The following is a 13,521-nucleotide window of genomic DNA, read 5'->3' as shown; positions in this document are numbered from 1 at the left end:
ACACATCGGCCTAGCCCAAAAGAAAAAGCAGTTTATATGTTGACTACTTCCAGTGTTGTGTTGTCATACTAAAGAATGATTTATTGCTATTTTAGTGAATAATACAGAACATAAGGAAGTTAATACATTTTAAAAATCGCAATCGCAATATTTTTCAAAATAATCGCAATTTGATTATTTCCCCAAATCATTCAGCCCAAATGGGCCCCAGAGCTAAATGATTAAAGACCAAAGTATCGATAAGCTCCAACATACCCAGTGCGGTTCAAGACGAAGAAATTAGGGAAAAATATTTTCTATTGATTTAGGCTAAAACGAAAGGAAGGTTACGTACCTACGAAAACTAAAGCAATGGTTGGTTGTTCTTCATTTGTATTCAAAATAACAGATGCCGTTAAAGAACTGGATTAATGAGCATAACTAAATATTTTTGATAAAATGTAGCAAGACCTGTACCTGAAACTCAGGTCATGCTCAATGAACGAATGAAAAGAGTGTGCGTGCAGGTCAGGGATTAAAATTAACGACGTCCCGTCGTCCCGGGGACGTAATTAATTGTCATCGGGAGGATTTTTATTCTCTCTCGGGTCGACTTCGGGACGAAGAGAATTTTGCGGGCACTGACTTCATTTTTCTGTTTAAGTTTTCAACACTTTCTGTGATGTTCGCGATCGGTGGAAAAAACTTATTTAATGGAAAGGGCTTCGTTCAATTGGTTGGCGCGCTCGCGTTTGCGTTGTTCAGTGTGACAGCGGGTGTAAAATCCCCCGTTCGTCAGGCTTTCTTGGTTCACTGGAGAAGGCGGGGCTGCGCACGGAGTCAAAAAAAAAAGTGGGCCGGCCCACCGGGAGACTTCCCGATCTCCAGCCTATGCTGCAGTCAGAGCGAATTTAAATCGCCGGCAGAACGGCCTGGGGGTCTAACACCGTCATTTATCTATATTTAATTTATCTAAATTTCATATATATAGGCTACATAGCAGCTGCATATCACATTAATTGCAATTTTTACATGGGTCTTCTCAATGCCATGGAACGCTCCGTTCGCTTGCAATGGGACCTTCACAACTTCTGACGGTGAATTATATTTGATAAGTCACCGTTGCTAAGTATAATCATGAGTATGATTGACCGCTGTCAAGGAAAACAACCGATTTTTCGCCTCTAATGAAGTCTCACTCCGCAAGTACCGGTAACTTGTCAACCCCAGCGACTTCGGTTGCTATGCGACGTCAACGTCTTCGGCGGACTATTTCTCTGCTGATCAACACTACGAATGCTGGTGGTATCAAATAAATTGTAAAAAGACACACCATGTGAAGTTATTGTTTCGTTTTGGCAAGTAGCCGTGTAATAAGCGGGATATGTAGAGAACATCGCCGGTCATGATTGAAAATAAGCCCCTTCAGGGCGAAGCAAGTTCGCCCTGTCGGGGCTTATTTTCCCGATAATTAACGGCGTTCTATACACTATCCCTTTTTACATTCCTGCTGCTTCGGGTTTGCCTTTGTAGGTGCATTGAGAGGATGAGCGGGCAAATCCGCTGTCAGTGCGTGTGCATGATACGCAGGTTTATCCAATAAGTGGTAGTGTACCCGCGCACCATTGGCATGTAGGCCTATGCGCGCTTGTCTCTCTGTGCGTCTGTGAACGAGAATGACGGAGAAAGATTGCTACGAGGGGTGTACGAAAGGAACGATATTTATATTTCAAAATCGCTAAAACGTTTAAAAAAAAAAAGCAGAATCATTTTGTGGCGCTCGGTGTTGATTCTGTGGCGCTGCGTCACACATTGTTCTATGCACACACACACACACACACACACACACACACACACACACACACACACACACACACACACACACACACACACACACACACACACACACACACACTTAATTTGAGGGGGAGCAAGCATGGACATAATGGGAGCAAGGGGGAGCGCGCTCCGGAAGCTCTGACGCGCGCTCCGGAAGCTCTGACGCGCGCTCCGCCAGCTCCGCCACGAGCAGTATAAAAAAAAAATGCGCTGCGTAGCGGTAATCAATGAAGTACGACATAACATTGCGTGGGGAATAGGCACTTTGGCGCCCCGTGCTGCAGGCGTACACCCGTGTATAGATGGAATGAAACCCTCACTGAAGTCCGTAGGTTGACGATACAACAATTTATTTTATCAGAGGTTTTATTTATTTTAGGCTGCTGAGATAATTTCAACAAATATAACAAAAAAAGTTATTCTCAATTATTATTCTGTTATTCTAAATTAAATTGCCTACCCTAGCTTTTAGTAGTCTGTTTTTTTAAATTATGGGAAAATAGGAAAGCAACCAAATAAACACATCTGTATTTCCAGAAGCTATACTATAAGCAGCAAAGAAGGCTAATTGTTTCAGCAGCATTTTCATTATTTTGTAATTAGTACATTACTTTGAACAGACTGGTAGGTCCATAATGAATACGATGGCGTATATGCTCCAGAATGCATTGATTAAAACAGATCAAATAGTGTGGGTAGGAGGTGCTTTAGGTGCGTCGAGAGTACGATTCTTGTAATCAATAGAGTTAAGGGCTTTTGTATTTGTCCACCAAGTTAAATTTATTGAAGTTAGTTATAATAACCACCAAACACAATTTGATTACTCATTAGTAGTTCCAGTCGACGAATGCTGACGTCCAAAGACAGTGGAGGCACTCATGCCAATCTCTTATATACAGTCTGATGTTAATTGTTCTTTAATAATATTTTTGCTATTTAACAGCTACAACAGGCCCAATTGAAGAAGTCCTGTCCATGATTCCACTTAAGTCATATGCTTGTTATGTTTAAATTTGACTTTTTAACCATTGCCATTTTTGTTGATTTTTCTTTACTCTTATTACTTTTTAAAGTTACTTTGATTATCCTGGAAGTGCCATTTAAATTAATTCATTATGATACGATTGATTTTTGTCATCTGCACGCATTATTGAATCGATATCGAAGCAATTGGATCAACATCAAATCGATATCGAATCGAACACCTAAAGAATCAAATTGAATTGAATTGTGAAGTACCTGGAAATACCCAGCCCTAGTAAGCTGCATACAACATAGTGAACAGGACATCTGCTCAAAAAGCGACGCGGTCATGCAGACAACGGTGCACTTCAATCCATGGTTTGCAAGTAACGAGGCTTCTGGTTGCAACCATGACACCCCCACACACAGAGCCAAAACCTCTGCAAGTGTCTTACCCGATCAAATGAGTCCTTACACCTCAACGACGGCCGTGCGATGGTCTAGTCCTCTATAGGGCCCTCACCGGGAGGGGTCATTCAGCTACCTGACAGACCACAGATCAGGGGTTGGCTGGACTGAGCACTGCAGCTGGTGCAGAAAATGACAGTGTGAGAACACTGGGGCAGGCTACAGGTGCCTGGCTGATGCTCAGACTCAGACCACGTTAATCATGGCAAGAAGAAAAAGGCAGCAAGGCTGAGGGAAAAGGTAACTGCTATTAAAAGGACATTATAATTCATCCAGAACCCATGAAGCCTCTCAGTCATACACAACATTGATCAAACAACCACAAAACAAAGGCAGGGTCCTCGGTGTCAATTAGCGTCTTCTAAGGTAATCCAAAGACTAAGGGGTTGGATGTGTTCTTGGGGCAGTCTGGCTGATTACGCGTATTTGAGCGGTAGGGGTGGGCCCAGATGCATGTTTGCGTATGCTTAAGTGAGTCGCTGTGCAATTATGTGCTCTTTTTTGGGCTCAGAAGCAGAAAGATTCATATGTGTGTATGCATGTTGCTCAGAATATGTCCGTGGGGCCCAAGCACACACCATGTGACATCGGGCAGTTATATTTTGGAGTTTGGACAGGGATATTTGCCTGGTTCTCAACTCCTCAATAATTTTTTAACAGACCATTCTAGCTAAGTGAAATGAAGGATGAAGCTGCTTCTTTGTCATGAATGCAGGTAAAAAAACAAAATGTAACTTAATTTGTTTCCTGCGCAGTGAATGGCAAAATATGATCATAAATCTAAAATAGTGAAAAATATGAAATTATAACTTTGTTATAGGTCAACCAGGACGTGACCTTACTACTAATCACGAACCCACTCATTTGGTGCCTGGGATTAACGAAAAGGTAATAATACCGCAAAGACTAGCCTGCAAATAATGTAAAAAGGTTAAAGGTTTGATACCAAAAAACAGACGTACAAACATTGGGGCGAACCCACCGGTAGTCTAACAGCAGGAGAATTAAAGTGAACAGAAGGTAAAGGAGTGGGGTGGAATCCCTAATCTGGGCCAGACTTTAACGCCTGTCCGCTCTATGTGTTCACTACCCGGAGAGTCCTTTGGAAGTCGGGCGTCCAACCGGGTGAGCCTTTCAGACAAATCCGCACAATGGGGCTAATTAAGAAAACACAGACTTTGAAAAAAAATCTAAATTATGATTCCCAGTCTTATCTGATAATTGGCAGGTACACTGTAAAAATTAAGCCACAAGGAGATTTATGAGCCATGAGTGGAATTAAACCTGATAGAAAACGGTTCTTGGTCTTTGGCTCTCTTTGCTGACCGTAGACCTTTGTCGTCAAAACCGTAAAACCTATTGTGGTTTCTGTGTCCTGCGTCGTGTGTATGCTCATGTATTCCAACAATAAACAACCAAGGGCGTTTAAAACTGCTGAACATATAGGCGTGGGTTAATGCCATCAGTAAATATGCTTATTCCGGATTTGAAACTAACAAAAAAAACGTTTCACGAAAAGGCTAATCGAGACCATGGGTTTTAATCGAGGAAATGTGGCCCCAAGTCCTGTTATGTCACATACCCCCACGTGAAGCATTCAACAGTGTTATCCCAGTATCCCAGTCTGCCTCTAAAAAAAGAAAAACACCAAGTACTGAGCCAGTGAATTCCATTGAATAAGGTGTACTTTACTTTAAGGTTTAAGATTAGAAGCCTTCAAATGTTTAGGTGAGCAAGTTGTTTTGCATATCCTTACAAGGATATATTTGTATCCTGTGAGCATTAAATCAACAGCAGGGTCTGTAACCTTTAAAGAAATGGCCAAAGACAAATAGTGTCAGCATTTGGACCTCAGAATACAAAAACATTGATATGAATATATTGTTCAAAACAAAAGCAACCCTAGCCCTAATACTCGTAGTATTAATGCATTTCAGTGCTACCTCAGAAAATAAGAAAAAAAAACTGGCTATAGCTACATTATGTAATGTATTGTATATGTTGGATAATCTTTTCCAGTTCTGTCAAAATAAAAAAGCCAACTCTAGGAAGAATTCAGGTTAAACTTAACAGTTGACTAACCAGCTTTTTAGAAGAGATAAGCCTATATGTACACCTGTGCACGGTTATAATATATTAAATCAGAATTGAATCAGGTCTCAATGTCAAATAGGTGTCAGTCCGTTGGCATAGGCTTCCTAAATCAAGTTGTTTTGGTAGTTTGTTAATAAATAAAATGTAAATCATCTACCTTAACAACCCTCTTAAACCCCACCTCAATTACTTTGTCTAGCCTTTACTCTTGTCCTTAAACTTTGGAAGCACACTATGCACAAGAACCCACTGTAACTGAAACTTACATGTTGCCTGTACCAGTCATAGCTCCTCTTTTGAGCAGCTGTGTGCCTCAATTTGGCTTGCCTGTCCTCCTGCCCTGCAGTCTTCCTGCTTTGCTCTTAAAGATCAGAAATCATTTATATTTAAATATAACTAAATATTTTTTATAGAGCAGCAAGAGCAATGTTTACAACAGCATATAAAAGCCATAATATCTCAAATGTGTGTAACAATAAATAAAATATTTCTGATATTAAAATATCTACAGGCAACAGAGCACGGCTCAAATACTAACTCTTGACGTCATGTACCATGCCGGTCAATGGAGAAGTGCATAGCTGAACAGTTTTTTTGGTCATTTTCTAATCTATTTTGTTTTATCACGGTTACAAAAATAAGTATTTTTCTTTTATTTCACTCTATAGTTGTATACATGTGACAAATAAAATTCTTGAATCTTGAGAAGTCCTCAATTTAGAGAAAAAATAGCTAAACTATGTATTTGCATTCATTCCAAAACAATGTGAACATTCCACTCCTTTTCTGGGCGTCTGAGGGCCGTTTCTGAGGGACTCCAAGGGGCACTGGCGGCACGGTTTGTGTGGACGTGTGAAGCTGTCTGAGCTGCGGATAACTGCTGCGTCCGAGAGAAAGTTTAGGTTTTCGGACACGTATAACGTTGGGGACGCAATTCATATCCAACATCGCTCATCACAACGACGGTACTAAAAGGGTCTGTGGGGATACAACAACCCCCTCTTTCCTGAGACTCTCAACCCAAAATGTATTCAATCCAGCTTAAATAGTGGGTTCACCGGCTCTTTAAATTGACAAGATAACCTTATCACCCACATTATTACTTCTAAAAAACAGGTTGTCGAAGAATATACTAAAAGGCACTTCTACGTCACACAGAGAACTACCAGCTGGCGGAGCAAGAGTGGAACGTTCACAAACTGGTTGGCAGACACTGAAGTCTTATTTTAGATAGTGATAGATAGTCAAAGTGATTGTCATCACATGGTCATTGTGTGATCCATGATGTCGATGCAAGATATCTGGAAAATTGGCAGCCCTAACTAGAATCAGACTTCAGGTTTAACTTTAGATTTCCATTCTGGAAGGGTTCCCTGGTGTGAATTCCCTCATGAGCAGGGAGTCCACCATTACTAAAAACAAACCATAGGGGTTCTTAAATACACACATGATATCATGTGAATGAGCTTCGAGAATGCTTTTACTGACCCCAGGAATACTGCAGTGTTGGGGGGCGGTCGCACTTCATCAAGCTAGTCATGCTCAGGGGGGTCTGACAGGATGCTTAAAGGTTTTCAGAAGTTTGTGTCACAAAGTTGTATTTTTTTCCCTGTTTATGTACATTTATGTCACAATGTTCATAGCGATTAAAGGAGTTTATTCAAGTGTGAATTTAAGATTTAAAAACAACTTATTTGCTTGATGTCTTAGAAAGTGGAGTAGAATTACTACTAACCGCTTACCACCAGTAAATACAATATAATAACCTTAACTCCATAAATTCCAAGAGAGTAAAAGAACACGTGTGCATTGGGGAAAACAGAAAGGTCCAACACTGGTTGAATCTAGCCTGGTGGGTAGAGAACCAACGAATAAACAGTCTTTTACCAGCGATACGAGACGCTTTGTAGGGCTGAACCATTTATTCCAAACAGTTGCTCCTCGAGTACATCGCTATGCCATTACTGTTCGTCAACACAACTTGACAGTGTGTGAAATTGGCCTTGAACAGGAGGAGACACCCACTGAGGTATCCCCAACACCCCGTCTCAGGATCTGGGACAACAGGACTCCCAGAACTATTGAATATAAGCATAGCTATAGTCACGTTGGAAGAGACATAGCATGTGCAGGCTTTATTTATCTCCCATAATAATAATCGCTATTCCAAAGAACACGCAAGGAAGCTTCGACAGTTTCAATATGGTGAGATAAACCATCCGTTTTTTTAAATAAGCCTCAGAGTGTGCCATTAAGACAGAACTGACAAAGAGAAAGATAGTTTCCTTCTTGTTCACAATTCTCAAAGTCGTCATCATTTTGTCACAGTTGACAACAAATCCAGACTTAATGGTATGGATTTAAAAACAATCAACACAGAGTGCACATAGCAGACCAACCCACTCCGCCCACTTTAGACTCCCCGTCCTATGGTCGCTCCAGCCAAGGCTCAAACAACCAGAAAACCCTGCTAGTTTCAACCGTGCTCTTTATTTTGTATTAATTAATTGACTTCGTTAGTCTCCACGGCATGTGCCACCACTGCTCTTTATGTCTCCGAGGCTCAAGCCGCACTGTAGTACACGTGGTGCTCACGATACCAAGGGGAGCTAAACAGCTAACAGCGAAGTGGGTATTAATGGTCATTCATTTAACCAGGTATCTCTTCTGGTCAATTGAAGCACCGTAAACAGCGATCAAGCTAATAGTAAAACTAGTAAAGGCACTCCCTCTTGGTGGTGGACTTGAGCCTTTTATGAGGCAAGCCGACGCTAGCGCTGACCAGAGGAACTGTCAGAAACATAGCATAGATAGCTTCAAACTAGCTAGCTAGCTTAGACGACCCGCTGGAAACTAGCTGACAGGCTACAGAGCGACAACATTCAACATGAAGCCCCGTTTATAAACAAACTTAACACCTGAACGCCCGGTTTGGGTGGTCGGTGGTTAACGGTTTCTAACGACATGATGTAGTAAACGGCACCCGGGTCCATGTTGTGGGAGTGAATGAAAACAAATGGTTTTTTATATATATAGTTACCTCACTCGAGTGCCGTGTGCATCTCCTCTCCGCTCGGTACCAAAAAATCACAATCATCAACTCTCTTCATCCGCCCCACATGACTTGAACGCAGCACGTGCTGCGTTAAAGTCATGTGGGAGGGCGGGCAAGGCAGGGGTGAGGAATGACTACTCCCATTTTTAAAACTGTTTGGTTGTAAAAATGTGTTTTCGTTTCAGATTAAAATCAGTATGCTTAATTTATTGTTCTGTATGAATGGCTCCGTTCAAGTTAACAGAAAATATAATATATAATGTAACAGCAATACAAATAATAGAAAAAAAAAGAAGTAAAAATTATATTTAGTTTAAAAAATATTTAGAGTAAAAAGCATTTAATAATTAGCATAAAGGACTAACAGAGATATTGGTTGTGTTGTGATCCAAACTCGAGTCAAATCAAGGTCGACTTATTTACACTGAACGCCAGGCTTCAGCTGACGTGAGGCGTCTGCTTTTGTGTTTACATACATATGTCGCATGTACCCGGAAAAAAACCTCCCTGTCGCCCGGTGGGGGTGAATGCTATTCAACAACACCCCTTACGAATTACCGTGCTAAATAGTTTCCAATGGCCATTAAGCCAACGATTAATTAGCAGTATTTTTCTGCAGGTCTTTTGTCTTTTATCATCTTCATATTAATTTCTTCCTCCTTATCTAACTATAAGTGACTTCAGAGTCTGTGCTGTAAACAGATCGTATGACGTCTATGTATTCTGAAAGTCAGTTATATTATAAGTGAACATATATATCTGAGTGAGTTTTTTATTATGTTGACGATTATGATTATGATAAAATCGATATATTGAAAATACTTTGCTCAGACAGAAACAATAGGCCTACAAAGCACTATTCATTTGAAATCCTGAATATGTCCTCCAAAATCACATTTGATTGGTGTCTGAATCGTTTAAAGTTTGTAGTCTTTGATGGATGTGTAATTTATCTATCCCACTCTATTCTATCATTATATTTGTATGCATAAAGGAAAGAGAAGATTAGAAAAACTCCTCTCTAATATGGGACAACCCATTACACACCACAGGTGGTAATTCACTGACTAATGAAATTGGCAGAAACGTAAGCATTAGGGAACCGATTAAGATGGAAATCCAAAATAAGTTCAAGGACTAAAAATGTAATTAAACGTGACTAATGGGACATTCATCGACTGAACATAAATTCTAAATAAGATAAGATCAAAAGGGCTAGACCTGGGGTTCAAAAGCATGTTGACCAAAGAGAAAGAGGATCTACAACTGGTAGTGGTAAATTGATAATGATAGGTTTGTTCTATATTAACTGTTGACTATCTACTGGTTAGAGTCAACAGTTGACTCTGAAGGACCTGATTATTCCTTATAGTCCTTCTCGGTCTCTCCGGTCTTCGGGAGCTGGCCTTCTTTCACTGCCGAAGGTTAAAAAGAAATCGGCTGGACAGAGAGCGTTTGCCTATCGAGACCCTTTTTTATGGAATAGGCTGCCATCAGCGATCAGGGAAGCTGACTCTGTGGAGCTATTCAAAGGGAAGCTCAAAACACACCTCTACAATCTTGCATTTGGAGTGTGAAAACAACTGATGCGAGAGTGAAGACTACTCCGTTTGCTTGTGCTTTTCTTATTACATTATACATTCCCACTATGTACTTTTCCGTTCTAATTCACTATTCTGTCTGTTCTAGCGTGTTGAGGGTACTGGACTGGATGCCTGGACTTTCCTCATGGATAACCGGCCAGAACCCCATCACCATTTTAATATGATGTGCATGTATTTACCTGTATGTCAATTGTGGCACCCATTGCACTCCTGACCATCCCTGGGAGAAGGGATCCCCTACACTGCGTTTCTTCTCAAGATTTCTTCCTTGCTGATTCAAGGGAGTTTTTTTTTGCCCGTGTGGGGGCATGGGTAAAGGGGGGTGTCACAAATATTTGGCCTGTTAAGCCCTTTGAGACTGTAATGGTGATTAAGGGCTATACAAATAAAATTGAATTGAATTGAATTGAATCTACTGCTAATCATAACTTCTCAACTCAGGCAATGTGGGAGTGGGACAATGGTATACACCTATCAGCAGCTCAATAAGATACCCTGTGAAAAGTACAAAAAACATATCCAACATCATGCATAGGGTTTTGCTGGCGTTGCTGCAATGCCAGGGGTACACTTGTGCAAATGCTCTGGTATTGTGATGAATTAAAGGGGTTTTGGTCTGAGGTAGTCTCACAAATAAGACGTTAGATTTATGCCTAAACTCATATAGACAAGCTCAGATATGGGTGAACAGGGCGTTTGCTTTCATATCATATTTGATCGACTAATCATGTTGCTAATGGTGGGGAGGTGTGTGAGCGTAATTGGCACAAATACTTGCTTGAATTGTCATTCATCAAAGGATTCAAATCAACACTGTATGCTGTCTACTGTAAAAAAAAAAAATGCCCTTATTGAAACTCCAGAATGCTTCGTCCACCTGTGTGATTGAGTGTTCTTCAATTTAATATCTCTGTCTTCTTTAATGTGGGAACTTGGCCGAAAGACTTTCTGGACTTTCTATAATTGGAACATGCTGATAGCTGATGATACACAGGAAATATCAAAAGACAACCTATATCCCTGTACAGTGTAACCAAAATCAGGTTTGCAGAAATATGACAATCCAATTTCCCCCACGTGTTCCTTTGTATGTATGTGATCATATTGATAATTATGGTATTCATATGAAATGAATGTATTTGTGCCTTGCTTTACGAAATACATGTGAGTTTATGTCGTAATCCTCTAAAAAGCTGTGAGACCAACAGCTGTTGCGGTGGGAGCCACATCATCTGTTTAGTTCTGCTTTTGACCTTGGGCAAGGGAGAACACCAGACATAGTTTCTTCTCGCTATGGGAAATGTGTTACAGTGCTCCCTATCCCCACCACCACTCCCAACTGAAATGCACTGGGTCTGTTCTGCTTTTCCAAAGCCTACCTGTAGGGATCCATGAGTAAGATACCTTAACCCTCCACCTGCTACTTCCCTTAATGATTAATTCAGTTAATACCCTGTAAATCGCTTTTGATTAAAATGTCGGCCAAAGGACTAGTAAAGGGTAAAACAAATGGCTGAATAAAAACACTTGACTCAAACAAATCAGACCTTACAGACAAACACATTAAACACTAATGATTCTATTTGGCATCAAGACAACAAACTGTATACTCTCAATGGAAAGTATTGTACATACATTTTAAACACCAGTAACCTTCATGTGTTGTTTTGATTTATATATATAATTCACATCATCTGATTCCTCGCAAATGTCTGGTTAAATTGATTTTGAACTCCAATCACTGAGTTAGTCACATTCTGGCACTTCAATATTTCCAAAACAAGTAAATACAAATGTGGTTGAAATAAACAAGCAAACTGACCTTAATCTTTATGCTTTTTTAGAGTTAGCTAATGTGAACCGCAAGCTCTGTTGGTCGTAAAGTTGGCGATTTGGTGTGAGTAAAAACTCTAGATTCACATATACGGAAAAGCAAAGGCCATTGGATGTCGTGACGGAATTGCAATAATCCTTTGTAGTGACATCAAAACCAAGCACGCCTCACCACCCTGTTTCCCTCCTCATTTGAATACCTGGCATTCAAACCTTCTGGTCCCACACCCCGGGTCACTGCCGTCCTCCACCATCCCCTCTACCATTCCACCTACAAAGTTCTACATAACGGGGCAACTTTCTACCTCACTGATGTCTTGCACCGCCATGCAACCACCTGAGCCCTCCGATCTGTGGGCACCCCTCTCCAAGACCAAACATGGCACCTGTTGCGACTTCTCCATTGCCGCCTCCTCCCTCTGGAACACTCTCCGCAAAACCTTCATCCTTAATGTCTTCCCTCAATACCCATCCTTCAAATATGTTTTTAACTTCTAAATGTCTTCATATGTTCTGGACTTTTTATTATGTGATTTTATTCTTGCCGTAAAGTGTCTTTCCGTATTTAAAAATTATGCAAAATAAATGTATTATTATCTTATAATCATTTTGTTGATTTTATGGTCTTTATGGCCATGGGAAGCCCAGATCGTAATAATTGATTTCTTCGAGATATGTATTTGTCAAATTCATGATTGTACACATCCAACGACAACAATAAAATGAATTGCTCGAACAATCACAATCAATATTTTATCAATCAACCAGCTCCAACACACACTGCCACTCCTTTTATCCCTTCTTTGCTTGTGAGAGTGTGCAAATGCATGCATGTATGTATGTATGTATGTATGTATGTATGTATGTATGTATGTATGTATGTATGTATGTATGTATGTATGTATGTATGTATGTTTGTATGTATGTATGTATGCATGTATGTATGTATGTTTGTGTGTGTGTGTGTGTGTGTGTGCGTGTGTGTGTGTGCTTACATGTGTTTCTTACAAACACAAGTAAGGTATCCATACATATATGTGTGGTGCTGACCTCGGTAGAGTAACACAATCTCATTCCCACCGACCCCCTAGCCACTCACATCATCCTCCCATATCAAAACCCCTCACTCCCCGGCGCTCCATCCAACCTGACCTCAGAGAGATTAATGCCCACACATCACCACCATCTCTCCATCGCTCACTCCAGCTGCAGGGCCCCGGGGGCCTCTTCCAGTCGTAAAAAAAAACCTCTGCTTCAAGTGTCTTTGTGGCCCTCGCTGTAGTTGAGGGTATACTGCCAGCCTATATCAGACAAGGGGGCAGGTAAGCGCCACTGGCCACAGCTTGAATTACGGTCTTGACTGTACCCCGGGCATCTATAGTATATACAACAGCGTGGGGAGCCGTGTCTCTCCTGAAATACCTCTTGTCGCAGGATATCATGGTGATATTTCCCACGATGCTTATTAGAGTGTTGTTATGGTCTGCGAGACATGTGCCTGACACGGCTCTGGTTGGCAGAGTTATGGTTTGTGACAGGGGTGAGTGACCGTACTGGGATTGAGGCTCCTTGGAATGCTCTCTTTCATCATAGATTTTATTTTATCACGGAAAGAAATACTATATAAATAACATAAAAAAAATGTATCAGCTTTTCAAACCTTGAAAGAAACAACCGTCAGTACGA

General features: G+C 40.8%; 1 protein-coding gene across 4 annotated transcripts in view; it reads right to left on the bottom strand.

Annotated features, from left to right (window-relative positions):
* slc39a10 (solute carrier family 39 member 10) overlaps positions 1-8,498 on the bottom strand; it is a 31,474-nt gene extending 22,976 nt beyond the window's left edge. For 3 of the 4 annotated variants that reach the window (XM_030343140.1, XM_030343138.1, XM_030343142.1), the window contains exon 1: positions 8,384-8,498. The gene's annotated coding sequence lies outside the window, so the exon portion shown is untranslated. Of the gene's footprint in view, positions 1-3,236; positions 3,370-8,383 lie in introns of all 4 variants that reach the window. The other variant, XM_030343139.1, reaches the window with a different exon arrangement.
* Between the last annotated feature and the right edge of the window lie 5,023 nt (positions 8,499-13,521).

This window comes from Gadus morhua, chromosome 20, assembly GCF_902167405.1.
Source record: "Gadus morhua chromosome 20, gadMor3.0, whole genome shotgun sequence".
Classification (NCBI taxonomy): Eukaryota; Metazoa; Chordata; class Actinopteri; order Gadiformes; family Gadidae; genus Gadus; species Gadus morhua.
Note: the sequence above shows the minus strand (reverse complement) of the source record. Positions and strands in the feature narration are given on the sequence as shown.